The following is a 27,071-nucleotide window of genomic DNA, read 5'->3' as shown; positions in this document are numbered from 1 at the left end:
AAGTAGTCCTGTGTTAAAGCTAGAATAACTCATCACGTACATCTTTCCAAGAACAACATTGGCATTATGCTGTATGGGTCAGGCTATAACAAGATAACAGCTGCCTGGGTTAGTTTCTGGAACTTGACAGCAATTCTCCCTCCCTCCCCCCTTCCCTTCTTTTGTTCAACTCTTTCTCAATTCTCCTCTCTATCTCTACCCCTTCCTCCTCCACATCTCTTTTTCCTTTGCCACACCTAGAATTGAACCTAAAGCAGGTGCTAGGTAAGTTGCTGTGCCATTGTGCTACATCCCCACCCTTTTTCTTTTTAGACAAGGTCTCACTGAGCTGCCCAGACTAGCCTTGAATCTACTTTATGGTCCCAGACTAGCCTTGAATCTACTTTATGGTCCAGGCAAGCCTTAAACTTGTGATCTTCCTGATTCAACCCCGAGTTCCTGGGATTTATAAGTTTAAATCATAATGGCATATTTATTTTACTTCTAAACATGTATGTGTAGTGTGTGTCACTGTGTGAGTGTATGTCATATGTGTGCAAGTGCCTGTGGAGGCCAGAAGAGGGTGTGTGATGCCCTCAAGATAGAGTTACAGGCTGTAGTGAGCCATATGAAGTGGACATTGGGGACAGAAGCCAGGCCCTCTGCAAGAGCAGTAAGCATTACTGAATGCTGAGCCATCTCTCCAGTCCCAACCATCCATTTCTTCTGTAAACACTGACACTTCACTTCAGACTTCCTATAGGAGACTTTTGGCTCTAGGGGCTAGAAAACTCTGTCCTAAACCATGCTAACACTACCATTTTCTGAATGTCATCCCACAAAGAGCTCTGAACATAAAGTACCAGGGTAAAAAGCCCCGTCACTCCTCTACAGTCACTCTTATTTTTGACTTGGTCAATCCTACATCCCTATTCCACAAAATCCCGAATCACCTCAGCAAGGCAGACTTCAGCCTGGAGACTCTCTGCCCATGCTCAGCCACTTTGAAAACAAACCCCCCAGTACTAAATTCTCCCTGATCAGCTTTCTGAATGCCCTGATTCTCTGACTTGCTTTTCTGTTTTTCTTTTTCCATAGCAAAAGAAGCTCATCTCATCTACCCCAGTATCACTGGTTAATCTGTTTTAGAACAAAAATAAAGAGGGGATTGCCATGTGCTAGACAGGGTGCAGGTACACAGTCAACTGGCCATGAGGTCTCAGATCATTGCTGAAAGGAGATTCATGAGGATGCCAGGAAAACTGCTTCCTCAAGTACCAAGTCACAGACTGGTATGGGACAATGGTCTGTATTCTGCCAATTATATTTTAAATAAATGCTGATTGGCCAATAGCCAGGCAGGAAGTATAGGTGGGACAACCAGGTAGGAAGTAGAGACAGGACGACAAGAACAGGAGAATTCTGGGAAGAGGAAACCTTGGTCGGCAGTCCTGTCCCAGCCACAGAAGAAGCAACATGTGACTGCTTCGCCAAATAAGGTACCAAGTCACGTGGCTAACATAAGTTATAATGGGCTAATATAAGAGTTAATAAGAAGCCTGAGCTAATGGGCCAAACAGTTTATAGTTAATGTAGAGCTCTGTGTGATTTTTTGGGGGACTTAACGACTGCGGGAACCAGGCAGGACAGAAAACTCAGACAACAGATACCTAGTGTGTTTGACCACAGAAGTCACTGACCAAGGATTCATTACAAGGAAACTCTCAGTACACACATACACACATACACACACACAAGCACACACAGTAAGAAAACACAATAAAAAAATGAAATAGTAGTAAACCTGTAGTGAGCAGGGCCTGAAGATTATGAGGCTGATTTCAGCCAGCGAGTGGCACCAAGGAACACCAAGCCTCTCCAGCCCCTGCTACTCTAGCACTGGGAAACTGGGAGACAGGAGCTAAATTTTGGGCTTGCATTATAGCCAGGTGGTCTCAGAGACCTGGAAGATAACCTTCCTGATCAAATTGAATGCTCTCCTTGAATATTATTCTAGTTTTATTTATGTGACAAAACACCCTGACAAAAAACAACTGAGGGAGAAAGGAGCTTTATTTCAGCTTACAGTTCCAGGGCACAGTGCATCATGATGGGAAAATCAAGGCAGTAACTTCAGACAGCTTCTCATATCACATCCACAGTGGAGAACAGAAACATTTGTGCTCTGCACAGCTTCTGTACTCCTAACAGTTCAGGAACTCTTGCCTAGGAAATTGTGCCACCCAAAGTGGGCAGGGTCTTCTTACATCAACTCACTTAACTGGGACTATCCCTCACACACATGCCCACAGGCCAACCCAGTGGAGACAAAACATCATGGATACGCTCTTCCCAGGTGATCCTAGACTGTGCCAACCTGACAATTGCAGCTAACCATCACAAAACCACATTGGAATGTCACGCAATAGGGTAAATTTCACAGTGCTACCTTGGGTATTCTAGAATGGAAGTGAAAGCCGTATAAAACATATATGCCATTTATTATTCCTCCTTGGTGAAGTGGCTAAAATGTTTTCATGTTTTTTAATTTGTTACCCTATATTCTTTATTCTTTTTCAATTAATTATTTTTTAAAATGATCTTTTCTCATTTTACATACCTATCCCAGTTCCCACTCCCTCCCATCCTCCTGCTCACCCCACCTACCCCCAACCCTTCCCCCATCCACCCCTCAAAGACGGTAAGGATTCCCATGAAGAGTCAACACAGTCTGACACATCACTTTCAGGCAAGACCAAGGTTCTCCCAAGGTATCTCTCCAAAAAGAATGGGCTCCAAAAAGCCAGTTCAAGCACCAGGGATAAATCCTGGGTCCACTACAAGTGGCCCCACAGACTGCCCAAGCCATACAACTGTCACCCACATTCAGAGGGCCTATTTTGGTCCTATGCAGGTTCCTCTATCAGTCCAAAGTCAGGGAGTGCCCACTAGCTCAGGTCAGTTGTTTCTATGGGTATCCCCCAACATGATCTTGACCCCATTCCTTATATTATTGCTCCTCCCTCTCTTTAACTGGACTCCGGAAGCTTGGATCCCTGCTTAGCTGTGGATTTCTGTCTCTGTCAGTTGCTGGATGAAGGTTCTGTGATGACAATTAAGATAGTCATCAAACTGATTACAGGGGAAGGCCAGTTCAGGAATCCTTTCTGCTATTGCTTAGGGTCTTAGCTGGGTTCATCCTTGTATATTCCTGGGAATTTCCCTGGTGCTAGATTTCATACTAGCCCCATAATGGCTCCTACAATCAAGATTTCTCTTTTCTTGCCCTTCCCCTCTGTCTTTCCCCCATCTTGACCATCCTGTTCCCTCGGGTTCTCCTCTTCCCTTCCCTTCTTCCCTCCCCCTCTCCTTCTACCCTCTCTTTTCCCCTGTCCCCATGATCCCAATTTTCTCAGGAGGTCTTGTCTATTTCCCTTTCCCAGGGAGATTAATGTATGACACTCTTGGGGTACTCCTTGTTACCTAGTTTCTCTGGAGTCAAGGACTATAGGCTGATTATTATTTGCTTTACATCTAATATCAATTTATGAGTGAATACATACCATGTTTGTCATTCTGGATCTGGGTTAACTCATTCAGGATGTTTTTTCTTTTCTAGTTCCATCCATTTATATGCAACTTTCAAGATGTCATTGGTTTTTACTGCTGAGTAGTACTCTACTGTGTAAATGTACCACATTTTCTTTATCCATTCATTGGTTGAGGGGGATCTAGGCTGTTTCCAGGTTCCGGCTATTATGAATAATGCTGCTATGAACACAATCGAGCAAATAAATGTCCTTATGGTACGAGTGTACATCCTTTAGGTATATGCCAAAGAGTGGTATTGCTGGGTCTTGATGTTTTCATTCTTTTTAACAAAGACAGAAAGCTCCCCTTTACATTGCCTACTTGTCTTAGTCTTTATTGTTGTTGTTGTTGTTACCATGACTGAATACTACATACAATATACCTTTATTAAGAACAGAAACTTAATTAGTTTGTGATTCTAGAAGATAGAGTGTCCAAGAATGAGGGACGGTATGTTAGTGAAGGTCTTCTTGTTAGTGTGAACTCTGCGGAGACCTGATGAGGTACTGGGCTCAACACTGTGAATGGGATGCATACAAAAGGCATGAATGAATGGACTTTATAACAGACCTGTTCAAGATAGCCAGCCATAAGATGGTGGCACACACCTTTAATCCCAGCCCTCAGGAGGCAGAGACAGGTAGATCTCTGTTGAGTTTGAAACTAGACTGGTCTACAGAGTTGCAGGACATCCAGGGTTACACGGAGAACCCCTGTCTTGAGAAATAAGGTGGGCAAGAAAGACAGCCCATTGCCCAATTAATCCTTTTGTATAGGAATGAATTAGTTCCCTTATAGCAAAGTTCTCATGACCTAATCATTCCATAAAGACCCCTACTTCCTATAATATCTCACATGAATGGTTGGCTTTAGCATGAGTTTTGTTGGGGACAGACAAAGCATAGCACCACCCCACCCTGAGCCAGAGAACCCCAGCCTCTTGGGAGAAAGGTATCTGTTTGCTAAGTTCAAGGAGAAAGCGATTGGGTAGAACAGAACTCTATTGTCTAGCTATCACTGCAGCATTCCCCGGACTTTCTCTCCAAAAAGACACAGTGCCCCTTCCGTTTTCCCAGGCCATTAGCGTGTCTAAACACAATATTAGACCTTAAAAAGGATATGGGGTATTTTCCAGCCTGTGAGATAACTATATAATGTCATAGTCAAAAGTCTTTAGAACATTTACAATCCTATTCTTTGGCTAGTTTGATGTTTGATCATCGGCTTTGATGACTTTATTATATGGACTACCTAGAATTGGGAAAATTGCTACATGTGGCATAATTGTTTCATTTGTTCCACAGACTTATTTTACTTACTGAATGGGCCAGGAACCACTTGGAGACAGTCTCTGGCTTCAGTACAGATGTGCAAACAGATGAAATGTGGTGAGGTATGTGCAGTATCAGCACTGAATATAAGGAGCAAGAACAAGGAGAAGCAGAACAATAAGTTTGCCTTTAGGGATATGACCCAAAAAAGGTGTCAGAGTCCTTAACACTAGAACTGAGAACTGAGGAATGAGAATGGGCCGAGGAAATGACCCAGAGGAGAAAATATACCAGCTTCTTTTGATCCTAAAGTTTTTCACATCAATAAAAAGCAAGCTAGAGAGTTAAGCATAGCAGTGAACCCTTTAATCCTAGCACTCAGGAGGCAGAGGCAGGCAGATCTCTATGAGTTCTAGAACAGCCTGGTCTACATAATGAGTTCCAGAACAGCCAAGGCTATGTAGAGAGACCTTGTCTCAATTAAGAGAAAACAAAAAGGAAAGAAAGGAAGGAAGGGAGAGAGGAAGAAAGGAAAAGAAAAAATGAAAAGCAAGCTAGAGCACTCAGCAGCAGAATTCGGCTAGGAAAGCATGCTTCACAGCAGTGCAGAAGACTGGTAGGAGTGGGAACAAGACAGGGGGCAGTGCTGCCATCCCTAGGATAAAAGGAGCTAAGAGGAGAACCATAGTAATGAGCTTTTTCTACTTACAAAAGAGGGCAGCCAGCCTTGTGGCTTGTGGACTAGGTAGACTCTAGCATGACTCCAGATGTCTGACTTGGTCCAACAGGTGAATGGGTGTGACAAACAAGGTGGGAAAACAGAAAAGTGAATAAATCTTTAAAAATTGTATTATTAAGGGGGATGGGCTTATGTTACCGTGTGTGTAGAGTTTAGAAAACAAATCTGTGAAGTTAGTTCTCCTTTTCCTTCTTTAGGCAGGTTTGGGGGTTGTCAGGATTTCAGAGCGAATGCTTTAGCCAGCTAAGCAATCTCAGCAGTACTTGTTTATTTGTTTGTTGCAGTGCTGGAGACAGAACTAGGTTCTCCTGAATGTTAGGCAAACATTCTATCACTGAGCTACAGGCCCAGCCCGCCTTTTACTTTTAACTTTGAGACAATGTAAATCAAGTTACTCAGGCTGGCCTTAAATTAGCCCAGGGTAGACTCAAATTCCTGCTTCCCACAGAAAAATAAGCCTGTGCTACCAGATCCAGAATCAGTTTCAGTTTTGAGATGGATTGAGTTTCCATGGGAAGTTCAGGAGAGGTCTAGGCACCAAGTGTCAATGTACAGTACACATAGCTTGAAGTTACAAGCCTTGGTGAGGTTTTCCCAGGGAGGGAAAGGATGAATGACAATACACAGGGTGAATAGAGAGAAAAGAGCTAAAAGCCAACTAGGAGAGCAGAGTGGCCTGAAAAGACAGAGGAATAAGTTATTAAGGACAAAACAGAGGGGCTAGTTCTAAACAAGGACCTGAGTGGTTTGGGGCCATGGAGAATACCTGTTGACAGAGTGGGTGTCCGGAGTTGAGTGCAGTGGCCTCCAAATGGAAGAGGGAGAGGGAGGGGTGGGGCTGTTTGGTCTTCTTGGAGGATAGTGAGGAAGCAGAGGAGTGAGCAGATTTTATGGGGTGATAAATGGATAAATGGATGGGAAATAGAGACAGATGCTAAGATTCTTTATGAATCTTATGAATAAGATTCTCTATGAATAGGCCTGAAGCACCAGGGTTGGGGAACAGGGAAGAAAGCAGGGTGAGGCTGGTGTAGTCTGGCCTAGAGCAGGAATGCCCTGGCTGAGCCTTCTGGGCAAGTGTTGAATCTGTTGGCACTATAGGGAAGCTGTGACCTCTGTGGAGAGCAGTAGTGAGGTGAGGTCAGGATGGCAGTGTCCCTAGACACCCAGAGGAAGTGACTGGTGAGTCAGACAAATCGTGATGAATCAACAAGAGGAATTCGCCTACTCTGAAAAGAGCCAGGACAAAGACAGTCATGATTCCAGATCCCCGAAGGAATATGGCATATGGGTGACAGGGAGAGGCCTTTCATTTTCTGGATCTAAGGCCACCCAAGCTTAGCCTTGTGTTGCCCAAGGGTAACAGCAACTAGGGCAAACTTCAGGTCCCTTGGCTCCACCCACTCCTGGAGTGTCCCATCCTCCCAGTTGTCCCTGAACCCAGCTAGAGGGATGTCCCAACTTGCTGCAGCCAGAGTGTGAAACCCATGACCAGGACCCACTCACTGTGTCCTAGGCAGAAGCTCTCGCATACCAGAGCCGGCGTGCCTGGGATGGGACATGTGCTAGAAGCTAGGGCATCCCCAGAATGAGGTACAGACAATAGGGGATGAAGTCACATACTTGGGAGAGTTGAGACCTCAGAGACCAGGAATTCTGAGGAGAGGGTAGGAGTGGGGGTAGAGGCTGGACAAGGGAGGAGGAACAGAACAGGGTCTGAGGTAGGCCTGGGACTCAATGGGTTGTGGCTCAGGGTAATTTGTTCAGGGCCTCGCTGAAGGTTTGTGGCCTGGACTGCTGAGAGAAGCATCCCCAACTGAACCATGTGAGGCCCAGGCTGGGAAGGGGTAGGTGAGGTCAGGGTGGGGTGGTAAGAAAAGGTCAAGTGACGACTTAACCTAAGATGACTAGTCTGTCAGGCCACTGGGTGTGGTTTACATTGTGTTCCTGGCTCAGCAACTGAGGAACCTAGCCAAATATAATCTGCTGGTGCAGCAATATGCACACAGTCACTCTCACTGGGCAGTTTATCTAGTCTGTACTGGCAGAGTCTTGAAGCCTTGTTTTCTGTTGTCATTCCAATGTTTCTTTAGTTATTTGAGCCCTTCACTCAATGTTAGGATATTTTTATAGTTTTTACATAACACAGACTGAGTTGGGGATGTATGTCAGTTAGAAGACTGCTTACTTTCCTTGCATTGAACCCTGACTTTGATCCTACAAAACCTTGGGAAGTGTACAAGCCTGCAATCCCAGCTCTGGAAGAGGGAGTAGAATCTAAAATTCAAGGTCATCTTCCATTACCTATGAAGTTTAAGGCCAACCAGGACTATATGAGACACTGTTTCTCTCACAAGTAAATATATAAAATAACAAAACTACAAATAATCTAATGTTAAGTGTGAGTCCTTAAAAACAAACAAACAAACAAAAAACCTCCGCATTCTGGAAGGTCTTACTGTTCAGTTACTTTAAAATTCTGTTCTCAAAGTGAGCCAAATAGAGTAAAGTTTTACTGTTCAACTGGTAAAACAGAGCTCAAATCTACAGGTTTTCCTTTCTGTGCTTTCTGGGTATCAGGCTATGGACAGCAATCTGATGGTGTAAAAGTAAACTATTTACCAAATCAGAATTGATATGAGGTTTAATAAGAAATATGTATTACAGGAGAAACAAAAACATGGAAAGAAAATTCTCAGAGAAAATCTCTCTCCTGAGATGGAAAAGGTTCTTTAGTGGGGGAAGTTATCTCATCTTGGTTCATGGTCCATTTCTGCTATGTCATATCTGGATAGACAGGAAGTGTCCATATCACTATCCTGATATGTAATGCATTTGAGGCAGCATTTGTCCTCCCTGAGCCTGGCCTCTTGGGTGAGGATCCATGGATCATTAGGAGGATCCCATGATGCAAAGCCATCACAAGTTACTGGATCCAGCTTGAAGCAGCCAGGTTCTGAGTGTTGAATGGTGAGGTGTGCTTTTATTTTGGCCTTTTAGTCTCCACAGTTTTTCCCTGACAGATCAGCAAGGCCAAATCAGACACTAGATCAAGATCTTCTTTCTTCAGGGCCTGCTTCAGAGCTAAGAAGGGATGTTGGGTACCTGACTGACATCATTGGTCTGTCACAGGGGTGTAGGACCTGGAGGCATAAAAGGTTTGAGTTGCATTTTGGAGAGGGGAAAGGGTGGTTATCGCAGGCTGCACTGTGAATGGGTTCAGGGAGGTGAGGCAGGCACTGGAGCTGATGGTAATAGGTGATATTCTAAAACCATCTGGGACTTAATGCCCTATAATTCAGAAGCTATCAATCACATTAGAAGATGAAGGAAGCAAGGGCCAAAGAAGAGAAGAATTATGCCAGCGGGTAGATCTAGGTGCGGCATTAACCAGGAGAGCCAGGCCCTATGCCCTTCCATAGAACCCAGTTTTCAGAGGCTACCCCTCTTCAATAACATTTGGCTTTTGAACTTTTAACTACATAGTGCACTATTTCCACTTGACTGACCCAGACAAAGCATGGAGTTCCAGTAAGGCAAGCAAGCCCCTTAGACTGTCATATTTAGGAGGCGAATAGCTGCAAAACTATACCTTCGGGAGCTGGAGAGATGGCTCAGAGGTTAAGAGCATTGCCTGTTCTTCCAAAGGTCCCGAGTTCAATTCCCAGCGACCACATGGTGGCTCACAACCATCTGTAATGGGGTCTGGTGCCCCCTTCTGGCCTGCAGGCATACACACAGACAGAATATTGTATAATAAATAAATAAACAAATAAATAAATAAATATTAAAAAAAACTATACCCTCAACTGGTGAGCAAGGAGATGTAAGGAAACAAAATATATGTTTAGATTTAGTTAAGAGAGTCCACTCCAGGAGGGTTCACTGGAAATGTATATAGAAGGATACAGGTGATTGGATTCATTTGAATAAAGAAGCCAGATAATTGCTAGAGTCCGTCGTGAGTTAAAGGAAGTCAAAGACAGCAAGGGAACATGTTGCATGAGCAGATCATAAATGTATCTGAGAAGGTGGTAAGGAGAGGTGACAGTGAGCAGGACTAGGAGGGTCCTAACAGCTAAAACGACACCACGTGGTGACTCCAGGAAGGCAGGGTAAGAGGTGTGTAACAGTCAGCAGTGCTAACAGCGAGTGCAGGAGTGAGGGTGAGGAGAAACCCCGAACAGAGTGGGAGTGGGGCAGCGCAAGAGCCACAGGAGAAAGATGCACCAACGTTAACACGTGAAAGAATCCAGTTGGCAGAGAGAGACTGGAGGGGCTGCTTCTCCTGGACTTCATACTCAAGAAAAGGACACCATATAAACGTAAGACAGGTGGGGGCTACCTGAAAGACCTCTAAAGAGTCACAGGACTCATGGCTCGATGCTCTTGGGGGTTCCGCTCACTAGCATGCTCACATTTTCTGGAGTGTTTCCTCTTTCTTAAACTCTCTCTCTTTCTGTTTCTGGCCATGTCTCTGATCTAATTCTTTGCTGCAGTACACAAAGAACTGGATACTTGAGCATATGGCCTGGGACTCAGATTCATGCCTATAGCACCTGGTGAGCCAGCCAGGAGAGAGAGATGAACACATGATGCTGCTCAATTTTCCTGTCTCTCTTAACAAGGGCCCCTAGGTGTGGTTACTCCTTTCCTTGATCAACTGGAAATGATGGGCAGATTTCCACAGGAGATTGAGCATGGTTTCGAGAAATCAGATTCCATTTCCCCTTTTCCTTTCCCTAGCTGTAGGTACTCCATGGCCCCAAGAGTGTGCCTGATCTTCTGTCTCTCCCTGTTGGGAGATAAATCCAGGCAAAAAAGTATGCATTGGCCAAGGACAGCTGCCAAGACCACCCTTAAAATTCAAAGTCAGGGCTGAGAGATGATGATTCAGCAGTTAAGAACACTTGCTCTTCTTGCAGAGGGTCTGGGTTTGATTCCCAGTGCCCACATCGCAGTTCAGAGTTGTCTGTAGTTCCAGTTCCAGCCATTATTTTGGCTACCTCTGGCATGAGGCATGTATATGATACACATACATATATGCAAAACACTCATACACATATATGATAAAATAAATCCCAAATACTGACTTGCAGGTTTAGCCTCTTTTAGTAGATTCAACTACTCATTTAGATGAGTTAAACATGCACCTTCAAGATGAAAATTTATCAATATTTATATTTCAAATCATAACATCACTCCAAATAAAGCTAAGATCCTGGCAAGCTCAAATTTAGGCCAACAATTGTATGTATTTCAACACATTGGCTAAGCACAGCCCTGTAAACAGCATGAGTCTGTTTTTCAATCTGGAACCAGAATTTGAAAACAAATTTCAAGATTTCTAGGAAAATAATGAACTTTTTAATATATTTTCAACTCCATTTTCAGTCCACAAAAATAAACCAATTTTCAAGCAGAATTCACAAAGATGCAATTAGACATTAAACCTAAGAAAAAGCTTAGTTAAATCTCTTTACTCGGCTTTTCTAGATCTTGCTTCTCTCGACACGATTACCCCTCCATTCCCAATCATAATCTATTCATGTCATTGCTTGTTGAGCAAGTTTTTTTTTTTGTTTTGTCTCCCTCTCCCACCTCTCTCTGAGACAAGGTTTCTTTGTGTATCACTGGCTGTCCTAGAACTAACTCTGCAGGCTGGTGTTGAACTTACAGATCAGCTTGCCTTTGGCCTCCATAGTTTTGGTATTAAAGGCATATGCCACCACCACATGGCTGAGCTAATGTTTTTGAGAATAAAGTATATCTAGTAAAATTAGAACCAAAATGCCTGGCAAGCACTTGTGAACTTAGACAGAACCACATATATTATACTTCTACCATAGCAGCTTCCTGTTGATGCATTAGATCCCCAAGTGCAATGTCAACAGTCAAATAGGTCTCCTTGTTTTAGTCACATTAAAAATAGTCTTGTGAGTCTAGCCTTTAACAGAGGAGTCAAATATATAGTGTAACAAAAACAATAAAAATAGGAGGTGCTGCGCGCAGTCACGGCGAAGAGGCGCTGCAATCAGGAATAGGCTTTGGGGGACCGGCGAGGCAACAGATGCAAGCGGTGGGGACTGGCGCGGTGGCAGACGCAAGCAGCGGGGATGGGCATGCAATAACAAGAGCAGATCGCCCCACTACAAGTAAATCAAAGAGAAACCCTGAGGGGGGACCAGCGCGGCGGCAGATATAACAAGAGCAGATCGCCCCACTACAATTAAATCAAAGAGGTAGGCCTTTTGTTGGCGAGGTCACTGGCAAACGGGGAGCCTGTCCTGATCCTGATCCTGAAGACCCTTTGGAGGGGTGAGAGGGTTCTTGGCCTGTGGCAGGAACCAGGAAACAGAGCGAGGGCATTTGGTAAGCGGAACCCTTGGCCAGCAGGAAAACCTGATCCGGTTTTAAAAGACCCATTAGATAGGATCAATAGGAAGAGATGGGCAGGTGCCAAGGCAAGAATTCACCCAATAATCTGAAAAACAACATGAAAACACCAGAACCCAATGATCTTACAACAGAAGTATTTGAACACCCTAACACAGAAGAAGTGGAAAGAATTGACTTTATGAAAGCAATAGAGTCCCTTAAACAACATGTAAAAAATGCCCTTATAGAAATGGATGAGAAGTATAACAAAAAGTTTGAAGAAATGAGTAAATACGTACATGATACCCTGGGAAACCAAGAAAAAAACGATCAAACAGGTAATGGAAACAGTTCAAGAATTAAAAACTGAAATGAAGGCAAGGAAGAAAACACAAACTGAGGACCAGCTGGTTATGGAAAATCTAGGTCAACGAGCAGAGTCTACAGAAACAAGCATAATCAATAGAATACAAGAGATAGAAGAAAGAATCTCAGATTCTGAGGACACCATAGAGAAAATAAATGCACAGATCAGAAAAAACAGCAAAGCCAACAAATTCTCAACACAAAACATTCAGGAAATATGGGACACAATAAAAAGACCAAACCTCAGAATAATAGGAATAGAAGAAGGAGAAGAGTCACAGCTCAAAGGCCCAGAAAATATTTTTAACAAAATTGTGGAAGAAAACTTTCCCAACATAAAGAAAGATATTCATTTAAATATTCAAGAAGCATACAGAACACCAAACAGACTGGATCAAAGAAAAACATCTCCTTGCCATATAATAATCAAAACACAAAATATACAGGTTAAAGAAAGAATATTAAGAGCTGCAAAGGAAAAAGGGCAAGTAACTTATAAAGGTAAACCGATCAGACTTACACCTGACCTCTCTATGGAAACCATGAAAGCCAGAAGGTCCTGGATAGATGTACTGCAGAAGCTAAGAGACCATGGATGCAAACCCAAACTACTATACCCAGCCAAGCTTTCGCTCACTATCAATGGAAAAAACAAGACATTCCAGGATAAGAACAAATTTAAACAATACGTAGCCACAAATCCAGCCCTACAGAAAGTAATAGAAGGAAAATCGCAACCCAAGGAATCCAACATAGCCAACACTGCCTACAATAACTCAGACATCTAGCGACCCTTCACCAGCACATCTCAAAGAAGGGAGACACACAAACTCTACTACCAAAAACAATAAGAATAACCGGAGTAAACAACCACTGGTCATTAATATCACTTAATATTAATGGGCTCAATTCACCTATAAAAAGGCACAGGCTAAGAGATTGGATACGAAAACAGGATCCAACAGTCTGCTGTTTGCAAGAAACACATCTCAACCACAAAGACAGACATCTACTCAGAGTAAAGGGTTGGGAAAAGGTGTTTCAAGCAAACGGTCCTAAGAAAAAAGCAGGTGTGGCCATACTAATTTCTAACAAAACTGACTTCAAACTAAAATCAATCAGAAGAGATCAAGATGGACACTTTATACTCATAACAGGAACAATTCATCAGGATGACGTCTCAAACCTGAATATCTACGCCCCTAATATAAAAACACCCACTTATGTAAAAGAAATATTACTAGAACTCAAGGCAGACATCAAACCACAAACACTAGTAGTAGGAGACTTCAACACACCTCTCTCTCCAAGGGACAGGTCAATCAGAAAGAAACCTAATAGAGAATTAAGAGAATTATTGGAGGTAATGAAGCAAATGGACTTAACAGACATCTATAGAACATTCCACCCAAATAGGAAAGAATATACCTTCTTCACTGCAGCTCATGGAACCTTCTCGAAAATTGACCACATACTCGTAAACAAAGGAAACCTCCACAGATACAAAAAAATATCAGTGTCCACCTGTGTCTTATCTGATCACCACGGATTAAAGTTAGAAGGCAACAACAATACTACCCACAGAAAGCCGACAAACTCATGGAAACTGAACAGTCAACTACTGAACTACACCTGGGTCAAGGAAAAAATTAAGAAAGAAATTAAAGTCTTCCTTGAATTTAATGAAAATAAAGAGACAACATACTCAAACCTATGGGACATGATGAAAGCAGTGCTAAGAGGTAAGTTCATAGCACTAAGTGCCCACTTAAAGAAAACGGAGAATGCATACATTGGGGACTTAACAACACACCTGAAAGCTCTAGAAAAAAAAAAGAAGCAGATGTGCCCAGGAGAAGTAGAAGACTGGAAATAATAAAACTGAGGGCGGAAATCAACAAAATAGAAACACAGAAAACAGTCCAAAGAATCAATGAAACAAAAAGTTGGTTCTTGGAGAAAATCAACAAGATCGACAAACCCCTATCCAAACTAATTAAACAACAGAGAGAGAACACGCAAATAAATAAGATCAGAAATGAAAAGGGGGGCATAACCACAGACACAGAGAATCATTAGATCTTACTACAAAAGCCTATATGCCACAAAACTGGAAAATACAAAAGAAATGGACATTTTTTTAAATAAGTACCATATACCAAAGCTAAACCAAGACCAGGTGAATGATCTAAATAGACCTGTTAGTTACAAAGAATTAGAAGCAGTTATCAAAAATCTCCCTTCGAAAAAAAGCCCAGGACCAGATGGTTTCAATGCAGAATTCTACCAGAACTTCCAAGAAGAACTAATACCTATACTGCTTAATGTATTTCACAATATAGAAATAGAAGAGTCATTGCCAAATTCCTTTTATGAAGCTACAGTTACCCTGATACCAAAACCACACAAAGACCCAACCAAGAAAGAGAATTACAGGCCTATCTCACTCATGAATATTGACGCAAAAATTCTCAATAAAATACTGGCAAACCCAATCCAAGAACACATTAGAAAAATTATCCATTCTGATCAAATAGGCTTCATCCCAGAGATGCAGGGCTGGTTCAACATACGAAAATCTATCAATGTAATCCACCATATAAATAAACTGAAAGAAAAAAACCATATGATCATTTCATTAGATGCTGTAAAAGCATTCGACAAAATTCAACACCCCTTTATGATAAAGGTCTTGGAGAGATTAGGGATACAAGGGTCATACCTAAATATAATAAAAGCTATTTACAGCAAGCCGACAGCTAACATTAAATTAAACGGAGAAAAACTCAAAGCCATCCCACTAAAATCAGGAACACAACAAGGATGTCCACTCTCTCCATACCTCTTTAATATAGTGCTTGAAGTTCTGGCAATAGCAATAAGACAACATAAGGGGATCAAGGGGATTCGTATTGGAAAGGAAGAAGTTAAGCTTTCGTTATTTGCAGATGATATGATAGTATACATAAGTGACCCCAAAAACTCTACCAACGAACTCCTACAGCTGATAAACACCTTTAGTAATGTGGCAGGATACAAGATCAACTCCAAAAAAAATCAGTTGCCTTCCTATACACTAAGGATAAGGAAGCAGAGAGGGAAATCAGAGAAGCATCACCTTTCACAATAGCCACAAATAGCATAAAATATCTTGGGGTAACTCTGACCAAGGAAGTGAAAGATCTATTTGACAAGAGCTTTAAGTCTTTGAAGAAAGAAATTGAAGAGGACACCAGAAAATGGAAGGACCTCCCTTGCTCTTGGATTGGGAGGATCAACATTGTAAAAATGGCAATTCTACCAAAAGCAATCTGTAGATTCAATGCAATCCCCATCAAAATCCCATCAAAATTCTTCACAGATCTGGAGAAGACAATAATCAACTTTATATGGAAAAACAAAAAACCCAGGATAGCCAAAACAATCTTATACAATAAAGGATTGTCTGGAGGCATTACCATCCCTTACTTCAAACTCTATTACAGAGCTACAGTATTGAAAACAGTATTGGTATTGGCATAAAAACAGAGAAGTCGACCAATGGAATCGAATAGAAGACCCTGACTTTAACCCACAAACCTATGAACACCTCATTTTCGATAAAGGAGCTAAAAGTATACAATGGAAAAAAGAGAGCATCTTCAACAAATTGTACTGGCAAAACTGGATGTCAATCTGTAGAAGAATGAAAATAGATCCATATCAATCACCATGCACAAAACTCAAATCCAAATGGATTAAAGACCTCAATATCAGTCCGAACACACTGAACCTGATAGAAGAGAAAGTGGGAAGTACTCTACAATACATGGGCACAGGAGACCACTTCCTACGTATAACCCCAGCAGCACAGACATTAAGGGCCTCATTGAATAAATGGGACCTCCTGAGACTGAGAAGCTTCTGTAAAGCAAAGGACACTGTCACTAAGACAAAAAGGCAACCCACTGACTGGGAGAAGATCTTCACCAACCCCGCAAATGACAAAGGTCTGATCTCTAAAATATATAAAGAAATCAAGAAACTAGACCGCAAAAGTCTAATCAACCCAATTATAAAATGGGGCACTGAGCTGAACAGAGAATTCTCAACAGAAGAACTTCAAATGGCCAAAAGACACTTAAGGTCATGCTCAACCTCCTTAGCGATCAGGGAAATGCAAATCAAGACAACTTTGAGATATCATCTTACACCTGTCAGAATGGCTAAAATAAAAAACTCCAATGATAGCCTTTGCTGGAGAGGTTGTGGAGAAAGGGGTACACTCATCCATTGCTGGTGGGAATGCAAACTTGTGCACCCACTCTGGAAGTCAGTGTTTCGGTTTCTCAGGAAATTCGGGATCAACCTACCCCTGGACCCAGCAATACCACTCTTGGGAATATACCCAAGAGAGGCCCTATCATACAACAAAAGTATATGCTCAACTATGTTCATAGCAGCATTGTTTGTAATAGCCAGAACCTGGAAACAACCTAGATGCCCTTCAATGGAAGAATGGATGAAGAAAGTATGGAATATATACATATTAGAGTATTACTCAGCAGTAAAAAACAAGGACTTCTTGAATTTTGCATACAAATGGATGGAAATAGAAAACACTATCCGGAGTGAGGTAAGCCAGACCCAAAAAGAGGAACATGGGATGTACTCACTCATATTTGGTTTCTAGCCATAAATAAAGGACATTGGGCTTATAATGCATGTTCCTAGAGAAGCTAAGTAAGAAGGTGAACCCAAAGACAAACACATAGGCATCCTCATGAATATTAACCTTCATCAGGCGATGAAAGGAGAGAGAGACAGAGACCCACATTGGAGCACCGGACAGAAATCTCAAGGTCCAAATCAGGAACAGAAGGAGAGGGAGCACGAGCAAGGAACTCAGGACTGCGAGGGGTGCACCCACACACTGAGACAATGGGGATGTTCTATCGGGAATTCACCAAGGCCAGCTGGCCTGGGTCTGAAAAAGCATGGGATAAAACCGGACTTGCTGAACATAGTGGACAATGAGGACTACTGATCACTCAAGAACAATGGCAATGGGTTTTTGATCCTACTGCACGTACTGGCTTTGGGGGAGCCTAGGCAGTTTGGATGCTCACCTTACTAAACCTGGATGGAGGTGGGCGGTCCTTGGACTTCCCACAGGTCAGGGAACCCTGATTGCTCTTAGAGCTGATGAGGGAGAGGGACTTGATCGGGGGAGGGGGAGGGAAATGGGAGGCGGTGGCGGGGAGGAGGCAGAAATCCTTAATAAATAAATAAATTTTAAAAAAACAATAAAAATAGTCTTGAAAAATGAACTTTTATTTCTTACATATGTTCACTATGGGATGGGGGAGGTGAAAACCTTGGACCTACTTAGTGATTTTATTTTTGAGACAGGTTTCTTTGTGTAGTCCTGGCTCCCTTTAACACACTCTGTAGACAAGGTGTAGCCTTTAACTCAACCTGCCTTAAGGCATGCTCCACCATACTGAGCTCTGCTTGGAGGTTTTAAGACGGCATCAACAGAAACCGCATGATGAGGATGTCATGTGAGGACTTTTTACTTCTCTGCAATGGCGGGGATTTGTAGCTTTTGTATTTGTATATTTAATGTATGGCTCAAAGACAAGTCTTCCTCCATCCAGTGTGGGACAGAGAAACCCACACTGGATTAGACAGTCCAGCCTTAGCATGAAATCACCACTAGATGGAGCTCTAGGGTTTCCTTAGATGGAAAAGGACCAGCAGTGCCCGACTGGGTTTGTCTTTTCTCTCCGTCCTTTCCCAGTTTGGACCTTTTGGCTGGCTCTTGGGGTCACCAAAGACCTTGATGTACACATATATTAAAGCAGTCAAAGGATTCTAGGGATCCTGAATCTAGTTTCTGAACTTTTTGTCCAGTATCGGGAGGGGTTTGGCTTATAAATGCTCCAGTCAAGAACGGCTTGGTACCCTCAGGCGCTCAGGATCCAGGTGTATTTGGGTGTGGTAACAGCTAGCCTAGATTGAAAGACAGCAGGGTTTTCAGTGTCTTAACTTAGTAAAATTAAGGAGTTTTATAATGACTTTTTCCATTCTATCCAGGAGACAGACAATTACATAGTTTTGGTTGGATCTCCCCTGATCATATTTTCATGTAAGTGGCCTGGTAAGACCAGCAGGGTTCCACGTCGGGCTAGACACTGGAGCTAGCCAGGCTCTAACTGAGAAATTCAGCCTCATCAGCCCAGGCTCACACTGAAGATCAGACATATGTGCAGCAAGCAGTTGGGGGATATATATATTCTTCCAGGTCAAATCAAAGTGTGCTTGGAATCAAGGAATCATAGCTAAATCAGCCTAGTTGTGGTTGTTTGGGACAGTTCAGACATAGGCAAGAAGACATGTATCAAATGGTGCCACGTAGTGAAGGAGGTGATATCTACTGCAGAAGAGGTGATGCCTTAATCTGACTTTAAAGGAAAACTTTACAAACAAAACTGAGAGAGGGACTCACCCTCGAAAAAAGCAAAATGTTAGCTACCTGTAGGTCTCTTGGATCAGGAAGTCTGGCTCAGAGTGTGTGTGTGGGGGGTGTGTCACAGAAGGCAGAGACAACCTCTGTCAGTCACATACTCAGCTTGTTACTGGAGTCCTCAGGGTCAAAGCCCAAGGCCAGCAACCCTAACCAGCTGGGCTCAGCCATCCATCTTCAACAGACCATTAAAGAGGTAAGCAATAGTGCAAAGCAGAAAATGGAGATATATTCTACATGGCTACTAGGAATAGGAACAAAGAGGTTGGTGTAGGAGGTCCTTCTTTCTGTGTTGCTTGTATTGGTTAATGAATAAAGAAACTGCCTTGGTCTGATAGGCCATAACTTAGGTAGGTGGAGAAGACAGAACTGAATTCTGGGAGGAAGAAAGCAGAGTCAGGGAGAAGCCATGAATTCTCCTCCTGAGAGGGACATCGGTTAGAATCTTTCCTAGTAAGCCACTACCACGTGGCTATATACAGATTAATAGAAATAGGTTAAATTAAGATATAAGATGTAGTCAATAAGAAACTAGAGCTAATGTATTAATGAATACAATCTCTGTGTGGTTATTTTGGGGCTAAGCTAGCAGGGCGGACAGGATGAACAAGCAGCTTTTCCCTACAACAAGAGGTCCATTTAACTACACAGGGTTTTCCAGAGGAACAGAACCCATAGTTATAATGGGATTTATTTCATTGGTTTGCACAACAGAACCTGTCATCCAAAGATTGTTGTCTATACACTGAGAACCTAGTAGCTGTTCAGTCCATGATGCTCGTTACCTCAACAGTCCCAAGATGACACTGAGAGCCTCAGAATTCCCTGGAGAATCCTGGGATGTCAGTTAGGGATAAGCGCACTCAAGCAAGCACCACTGCCTTTTCCTTGGACCTCTTTACTTCTGGGGTGCTGTGGAAAGTGCCACCCAGTCTGAGCAGGAGTCTTCTCCCCTCACTTAATTCTTCCTGGGAATGTTCTCCAAGATCTGTTCAGAGGTGTCTTTCACTTGATTCCAGAGCCAAGCAAACTGGCAATCAAGATTAACCATCATAATGGCAGCAGGTAAGAGCACTGGCAACTTTTCCAGAGGACCAGATTCGATTCTCAACAACCACATGATGATTTACAAAAATCTGCAGCTCCAGTTTCAGGGGATCTTCTGACCTCTGCTTGCATCAGGCACACATATGGTGTCCCTACATGCATGTAGGATAAACACTCACACATAAAAAATAAATAAATACTTATATCAGAATCACATTATCCATTGACCCCTTGAATCCATCTTTGGGGTATTGATGTAAGGTCAGAGTTTGGGGGTGTCATTTAATTATTTTTTAGGCATTTTAGGGACAGTTTTACTATCTAAATCTGGCTGGATTTCTGTGGAAGCATGAGGACCTGAGTTTGATCTCTAGCGGCAAGTAAACGCTGGCATTCTGGTGGCACACTTTTAATCCCAGGACTGGGGAGGGGTGGGACAGAATAGCCCTAGCCTAGCAGAGGTCAATGCATTCCAAGTTCATTGTTCATTGAGAAACCTGTCTCAAAAAATAATGTGGGGCATGATTGAGGAAGACACTCAACATTGACCTCTGGCTGTATGTGAACATGCACCTGCACTCACACACAAAAGAAGAAAAGAATATTCCTAAAAACAAAAACAAAGTTAACTGTTAACTGTTCTTGAAGGGATCCTAGTTCACTCTGAGCACATAGCTCTGGCAGGCCTTGCCCTTCTCCCCAATTCCCTCCACCTTGCTAAAACCTGTTAGATTACTTTCCTCCCTACCCCCCACCCAGTCTATTCCCTTATTTGGGCACTTCCTCCTCCTGAGGCTTATTACCAAGGTCCAGATATTAAAGTACTGAAGTACAGCAATTGGAAGCCCACTTTGGCTCACCTAATTTACACACCCAATTAAAATTAAATACCCTGCCCTCTGTCCCTCTGGGGCAAACAAATCTCCTTTGTTCTGAGAACTTAATCTTGGGGGTCCTGAGCTGATACTTCTTTCAGAATGCAGGAAATTAACAGTTAACTGTTGATATTGGGTCCAAAGAAGAACTGGTTATTCAAGGATTTAACTTTAGCCAGAACTAATAAAAATATTAACTAATTTTCAACTTCCTTCCTGATGGAAAGATTTGTGCCTGGTTCTGCTAAATACTAATGCGGGAAGTGGCAAATATCTTCCACATTAAAATGTTAATCCTGGAAACCAAGACTAAAAATCCCTTTAGAGTATTGCTATGTTTTTATGGTTATAAAATTACAATAGGTATGTCCTCAACATCTTTGTTTCTCTGTGTTCTCTGTGTTTGGATCCAATGAAACCCAAATGGCTCAGAAGAGCCCCAGAAGACTACAACTCACGTCAGCCTTTGTCATCATATGGCAGCGGTCCCAATAACAGAACTCCAACATCATAAAAGCCCTGTTGTGGTTTGAATGTGCAAATTTTTCCATAGGCTCAAATGTTTATCACTTGGTGTTGGAGGGCTGTGAAAACTGTAGGGTGGGAGCCTTGCTAAAAGAAGTGGGTCAGTAGGGGTTGGCCTTGAGGGTATTTAGCCTAGCCCCATTTCCTGGCATCTCTCTGCTCATAACTGTGGACACAATGTGACTAGTTACTTCTTATCTTTTCTTAAACTGTGAGCCCTAAATTTCTTATATTTCTTCTTGTCATGTATTTGATTGTAACAACAAGAAAAGTAACAAATACATTTCCAAATGATTCAAAAAAACCTGAACAGCTCAAAAGAGCCTCCAAACCAAGAGGAATATAAACCTGGAAGTGCACTAACTAGGGAGAAATTAACAAAGGCCAGACATCATCAAAAGTCCAAAACAGGAGTTGGAGAGCCAGCTTAGGGATTAAAAGCAATTGCTCTTGTAAAAGACCTGGGTTTGGTTCCCAGCACCTACTGTAGGCGGCTCACAACTGGCTGTAACTTCAGTGCCAGCAGATCTAACTCCCTCTTTTTGGCCACTGCAGGTACTTGCACAAACACGGTGAACACAAAGTCATACAGGCACACATGCACACATTAAAAAAAAACTTCAACAATATAAACACTACTTATCTAAATAAGAGCAGAAATGTAAAATGTTGTTACCAGTAGCTATTCCTTAAAAGGATAAATAGAATTGCCAGATGACTCAACAATTCCATTCCTAGGTATATACAAAAGACTATATACAAAGGTATACACAAAAGGACTAAATGCAGGAACTCAGGCAGGTAAGCATACATCAATAGTCAACATAGAATTATTCAAAATAATCAAGCATCTTGTATATCAACATATAAATGGATAAACAAAATATACATATATTCATATTCATCTATATAAAAGAATAAAATTCTGGTATTCACAAATCAATAAGGAGTTATTACTTAATGGTATATGACAGAAAATCTGAGATAACTCAACTTAAAGGTACAAAGAGGTCCACTTGGCTGGTGGTTTCAGAGGACTGAGCTCAAGATTAGCTGTCTCTGCTGATTTCTAGCCTGTGGAAAGGCTGATTATCTTAGCAGAGAGTACATGGGGAGCAGCCTGATTCACCTCAGAGAGGCAAAGAACCAAAGAGAGAGGAGAGAGTCCAGGGTACCCACATCCTTTCAGTGGTATATCCCCAATGGTCCAACTTCTTCCCACAGGCCCTTCCTATAATTTCCAGCACTTTCCAAAAGTGTTATGTCTGGGAGATTAAGCTCTCAGTACATGGACCTCTAGGGACATTCAAGATACAAACTGTGGAATGGAAAAGGAGTTTCTGTTTGGAGTTCTGCAAAGGTTTTGGAAATTGGTAATAATAAAAAGATTGCAAATGTAACTAAAGTCACTTAATTTGACACATAAATCACACACACATACGCATATGATTGTTACTAGGAAGTGTCTGTTTCTCAAAGGAAAAGAAAAACTTTTAGCAGAAGAGAAAGAACTATTAAATAAAGCCCAAACAACAACTGTCAGAGGCAACCTGACTACTGTGGTCACTTTTAAAAAGGGTCCTTTAAAAGTCACTTTAAAGTGGCTGCACAGTGTTCAGTTTCATTCTGAAATAAAATATGAGGAGGTGGCAGAGAGGCAGGTTCTGACAGGATTGCCTGCCTCCTTGCCTGCTATACCTAATTCTTCTTGTACATTTCTTCAACATTAAAGTGATACAAGCGATAAACTGGATGCCCCTTGAAGCAATGCTTGTTATCAGTGCTATTTTATCTCATTTTGAGAACATGACCTGCACCTGGAACTCAACATACAATGTCAATCTTATTTGTACCAGATCAACAGAAAGCTGTTATTCCATTTAAGATTGTGCTCCTAGTGAACTGCCCTACTGTTCAACGCAGCTTACACCATGATAAACACCAGAGAATGCCATTCAGCTTCCGGTCCCCAGTGGAGGGCAGCTTGCCTAGCCTGTTCTCGTCAAGGATGCTGTGTACTCCAGTCACGCATGCGTCCACAGGTTCTAAGGCACCCTACACCTGCAAGTCTATTACAGGTGAAGACTATGTCCAGGTCAGGGTTCACGGGTAGCCCTGGCTTTGCTGGGGAGTGAAGTAAAAATGCCATTACCCATCTCTGAATACAAGGAAAATGGTAACAGAGAGATCAACCACACTATCATTCCCTGAATCGGTAAGATGTCACTGTGAGTAGGAAGTCAGAAGGCCAACACCAACACACACACCTAACAAACAAAACCCCAAACCCAAAACAGGAGAAAACTTTTTTCTATGTTGTTATTTTTGGTTTTGTTTATTTGCTTGTTTTGGGAGATAAGGTCTCTTTAGTACAGGCTGGTCTTGAACTTGTAATCCTTCTGTTTCAGGCTTCTAGTACACCTGGGATGACAGGTTAGCACCGTCATGTGCAATTTCTGATCTATCTGAAGAGGGCTACTGCAGGACACGTAGACTTAAAGCCAAGAGCTTGGGAAGGGGTCTTGGGGAAGTCGAAATGACAGAGGGCTGCCAGTGGCACAGACCACAGCAGCCTGAAAACAGACAATTCACCTAAAGCGCCCAACAGCTCCCTTTTCTAGCTGTGCCAGCAAGACTTTTCTTCTAAGGGAGGTCCTTGGCCTTGTAACATTTAGTTTTAATAAGCTATTTTATTTAGACCTATATATCCTTTTCACAGTTTCCCCTAGTGGTGACATCTGGCAAGTGTCTTACCATGGAGTTCGCCCTTCAACACAAAAGTTCTTTTTATAGTCACAGCCATTTCCCCTCCAGAATCTTCCAACCACTACTCTGATTCTCCATTCCTGTTAAATTGCTCTTCTGAGAAACAGAATCAGGAAACACATAATTTGGGGTGGGGGGGGGGGTGAGTTGCCCCTACTCTGGGAAACTCCCGGCGGACTGGAGCAGGGTATATTCACAACTCATTCCTTTTTTGATTGCCTAGTAGCACACTGTGGGAGTTTTTGTTCTGTTTTACCCGTATATATTCAGAAGCTGTGTGCGTGATAAAGCATGAAGCAGGAGGGCGCCTCTACCCTTCTCCCAGTACAGTCTTCCTGACAGTCTTCAGCAAAGAGCTAAACTGGTCCTGCCCACAACCACAGGAGCCCAGCCCTGGGGCTGGGGGGTGAAGGAGACTTGGGGAGGTAAGACTGAAGCCCAGTGATCCGGCACTGTGGGTGGGTTACGGTACACAGGCGGCCAGAGGACACTGAGAGGGCGGAGCGAGGGGCGGAGCCCAGTGGGGGAAGTGGGCCCTGAATCCCAGTGCGCAGCCGCAGCTGTGGTGCCTGCTGGCTTTAGGCATTTCTGCCCTGTTATCTGGTGGTGTCTGCAGTGTGCTCCGTGCTCCCCACTGAAGACTGAGGTGAGAGTGTCTGTTCACTGCTTCCCCCGAGCGCGCACGTCTTTCCAGCAAGCAACCTTGGGGCTAGGAGGAATGCTGGACCGACGAGACCCCTTCTATTTTTTAGCTTGCGAATTAGATCTTGTGTCGCTGAGGTTCCTCGCACCTCACACCTCAGTAGACTTACCACATCTGGCCCAGGTCCTGCTTAAGACGAACGGTTGCATTCTGTCAGCCCACTTCTGGATAGAGAGCAGCTGTGGGTCTCTGCATATTTACTACCAAAGGATAAAAGTCAAAGTTGAGCCCAGAGCTAAGTTTGTATATGGTGTCTTCTCTTCCCTGGTGCCTTCAAGCAGCTGCTGTTCACACTGCCTTTAAGGACTCTGGCTCAAAAGAAATATCAGCTTCTGTAACTGTTAATGTGAAATTATTGGTTTCAGTAATCTCTAATCTCTGGAAATCTCAGTCAGAGGAATACAAAAAACTGAATTTGTGTGAATGATAGAAACTTCTAGTAGCTTGACGTATAGCTAGGGATGGTCAGTATTTTGGGAGGACATAACCTAAGTGAGCACAGAAGACAGGCACGCAATGATATCACTACAGGATGACATGTTAGCTCCTAGAATGGCCACAATGGAGCCTGTCTGTAAATGATACAGTGAAAATATCAAAATAGCTGCTGGGTGTTAAGACAAAATTACATTTATCTCTAAGTATCAGAGCTCATTTCATGTGGCTTGTTGGTTAACCACAGCCTCCACCAAAAACAAAACAACAGCAGCAGAAACAAAACTAAACACCTGGGAAATGTGCAGCTCCCACCTAAGGAGAGCTCTTAATGCACCTCTGTACCTGAGGGTGAAGAGCCTGTGTCGGGAGACGGCTCTGTTCCTTCCCATTGCTACTGCTAGGAGAGTAGGAGAGTTGAGTAAGAGGAAATTCAACTCTGATGCACACTCCCACGCTCCATTTCCTGTAAATGTGTAAACTGGGCTGAGCAGGACAGCGAGGGTGGTGAAGCAAGGAGAGGCTTAAGGAGCTGCAGTGAAAGCCCCAACTAAAGAGGCTCTGGTCTCTCACTTGGAAAATCTCAGGATGTACTTTGTTCATCTGCAGTGCTCTGGGAACCTCTGCCTAAGGTCTGCTGTTACTCCTAGGATAAAATCTTGACTCTGCCCTATTTACTTGGTCATTCCCCATCCAGCTCCCAGACTGCATTCCCGACCACTCACTTTGGATCACAGCCCAATTAAATAACCTTTCTTGCTGTTTCTGGAACTTTCCAAATCAGTTCCCACCAGGTCCTTACTTGATTGCCTGCCTGCCTTCCCTGCCCTGCCTGCCTGCCTACTTGCCTGCCTTCCCTGCCCTGCCTCCCTGCCTGCCCTGCCTGCCTGCCCCTGTCCTGCCCGCCTGTCCTGCCTGGATTTCTCTCTTGCTCCAGGTTTTTTCATGGCTGGCTCTATTCACTGTCTCTATCTATTCTGACACCCCTTCTGTAATGGAGCAGACACAGAAAATGTGGACTTGTGTGGTGTCTGCGTAATGTTTGGTGACTCTGAGAAAGTAATCTGATTAGTGCTCTGCCAGAGATGAAGCTTTAGATCTGCCCTATAAACATGCAGTGTAAACTGTGGGAAGAACTCTGACCTCCATCTCTAACCCTTCTCCTAGACTTAAGGTGCATCCTTTTCCACAAGGCATTATAAGGAGGTGCAAGAATTTAACTTGCAAATAGCATTCATCAGAAAAGAAAATTCTTGGCACTGAATCCCCAAGAGGTCAAGGTCAATTCTGACTTTTAAAAGGTGAGACTGTACCCTGGAGAAGATTTCACCAAGCATGGAGCTTTCCACCCGTTGACCCAGCATAACCCTTGGCATCTTCCCAAAGCCCTTATCACCTAGCTCAGCACCACTATCACCAAATGAATGTTTAAGACTGAAAAAAAAATCACCTCTGTTTTCCTCAAGACTATCCTTAAATAAATAAATCCATTTCCTCCCACCAGTCCTATATAAGCAGCATATACTATGAGCACGGTAACACGGATTGGTTTTCTATTTAGTGTGACAAACATCTTTCATTCCAATACAGTATTTCTTCAGGTGTCACTGCTGCCATCAGCACCAGCACTTTCCACTGTCTAAGAGCTGATTGCTTTGCCTGCTTGTTGACTGTTCACTGTCTCTCCAGTACCAAAGGGTATATATAAAGCTCAGTTCCTGTTTGTTTGCTCACTTCTGTGTCTCACCACCTCGTTCAGTACTGCACCAGATAGCTGCTTACACACATGGTTGTTGTGAATAAAGCTATGGACATGGGTAAACAAACGGGTCGAGGAAGAGACCTGCTCAGTCGTCCTCATCAACTTAGACCATGAAACCTGATGTGG

The 27,071-nt window shown here is 43.0% G+C and overlaps 2 protein-coding genes across 6 annotated transcripts in view; one reads left to right on the top strand and one right to left on the bottom strand.

The window, feature by feature from the left end:
* The window catches only part of LOC142848200 (serpin B6), a 65,362-nt gene that overhangs the window by 21,097 nt on the left and 17,194 nt on the right, over positions 1–27,071 (bottom strand). The gene's annotated exons all lie outside the window — the stretch shown is intronic.
* The window catches only part of Nqo2 (N-ribosyldihydronicotinamide:quinone dehydrogenase 2), a 19,823-nt gene continuing 17,150 nt past the window's right edge, over positions 24,399–27,071 (top strand). For 2 of the 5 annotated variants that reach the window (XM_075969938.1, XM_075969933.1), the window contains exon 1: positions 24,580–24,691. The gene's annotated coding sequence lies outside the window, so the exon portion shown is untranslated. Of the gene's footprint in view, positions 24,471–24,579; positions 24,692–26,460; positions 26,485–27,071 lie in introns of those variants that run through there. The other 3 variants (XM_075969937.1, XM_075969935.1, XM_075969936.1) reach the window with 3 other exon arrangements.

The sequence above is a fragment of the Microtus pennsylvanicus genome, chromosome 4 (assembly GCF_037038515.1).
Source record: "Microtus pennsylvanicus isolate mMicPen1 chromosome 4, mMicPen1.hap1, whole genome shotgun sequence".
In the NCBI taxonomy this organism is placed as follows: Eukaryota; Metazoa; Chordata; class Mammalia; order Rodentia; family Cricetidae; genus Microtus; species Microtus pennsylvanicus.
This window is presented reverse-complemented; position numbering and strand designations above follow the sequence as displayed.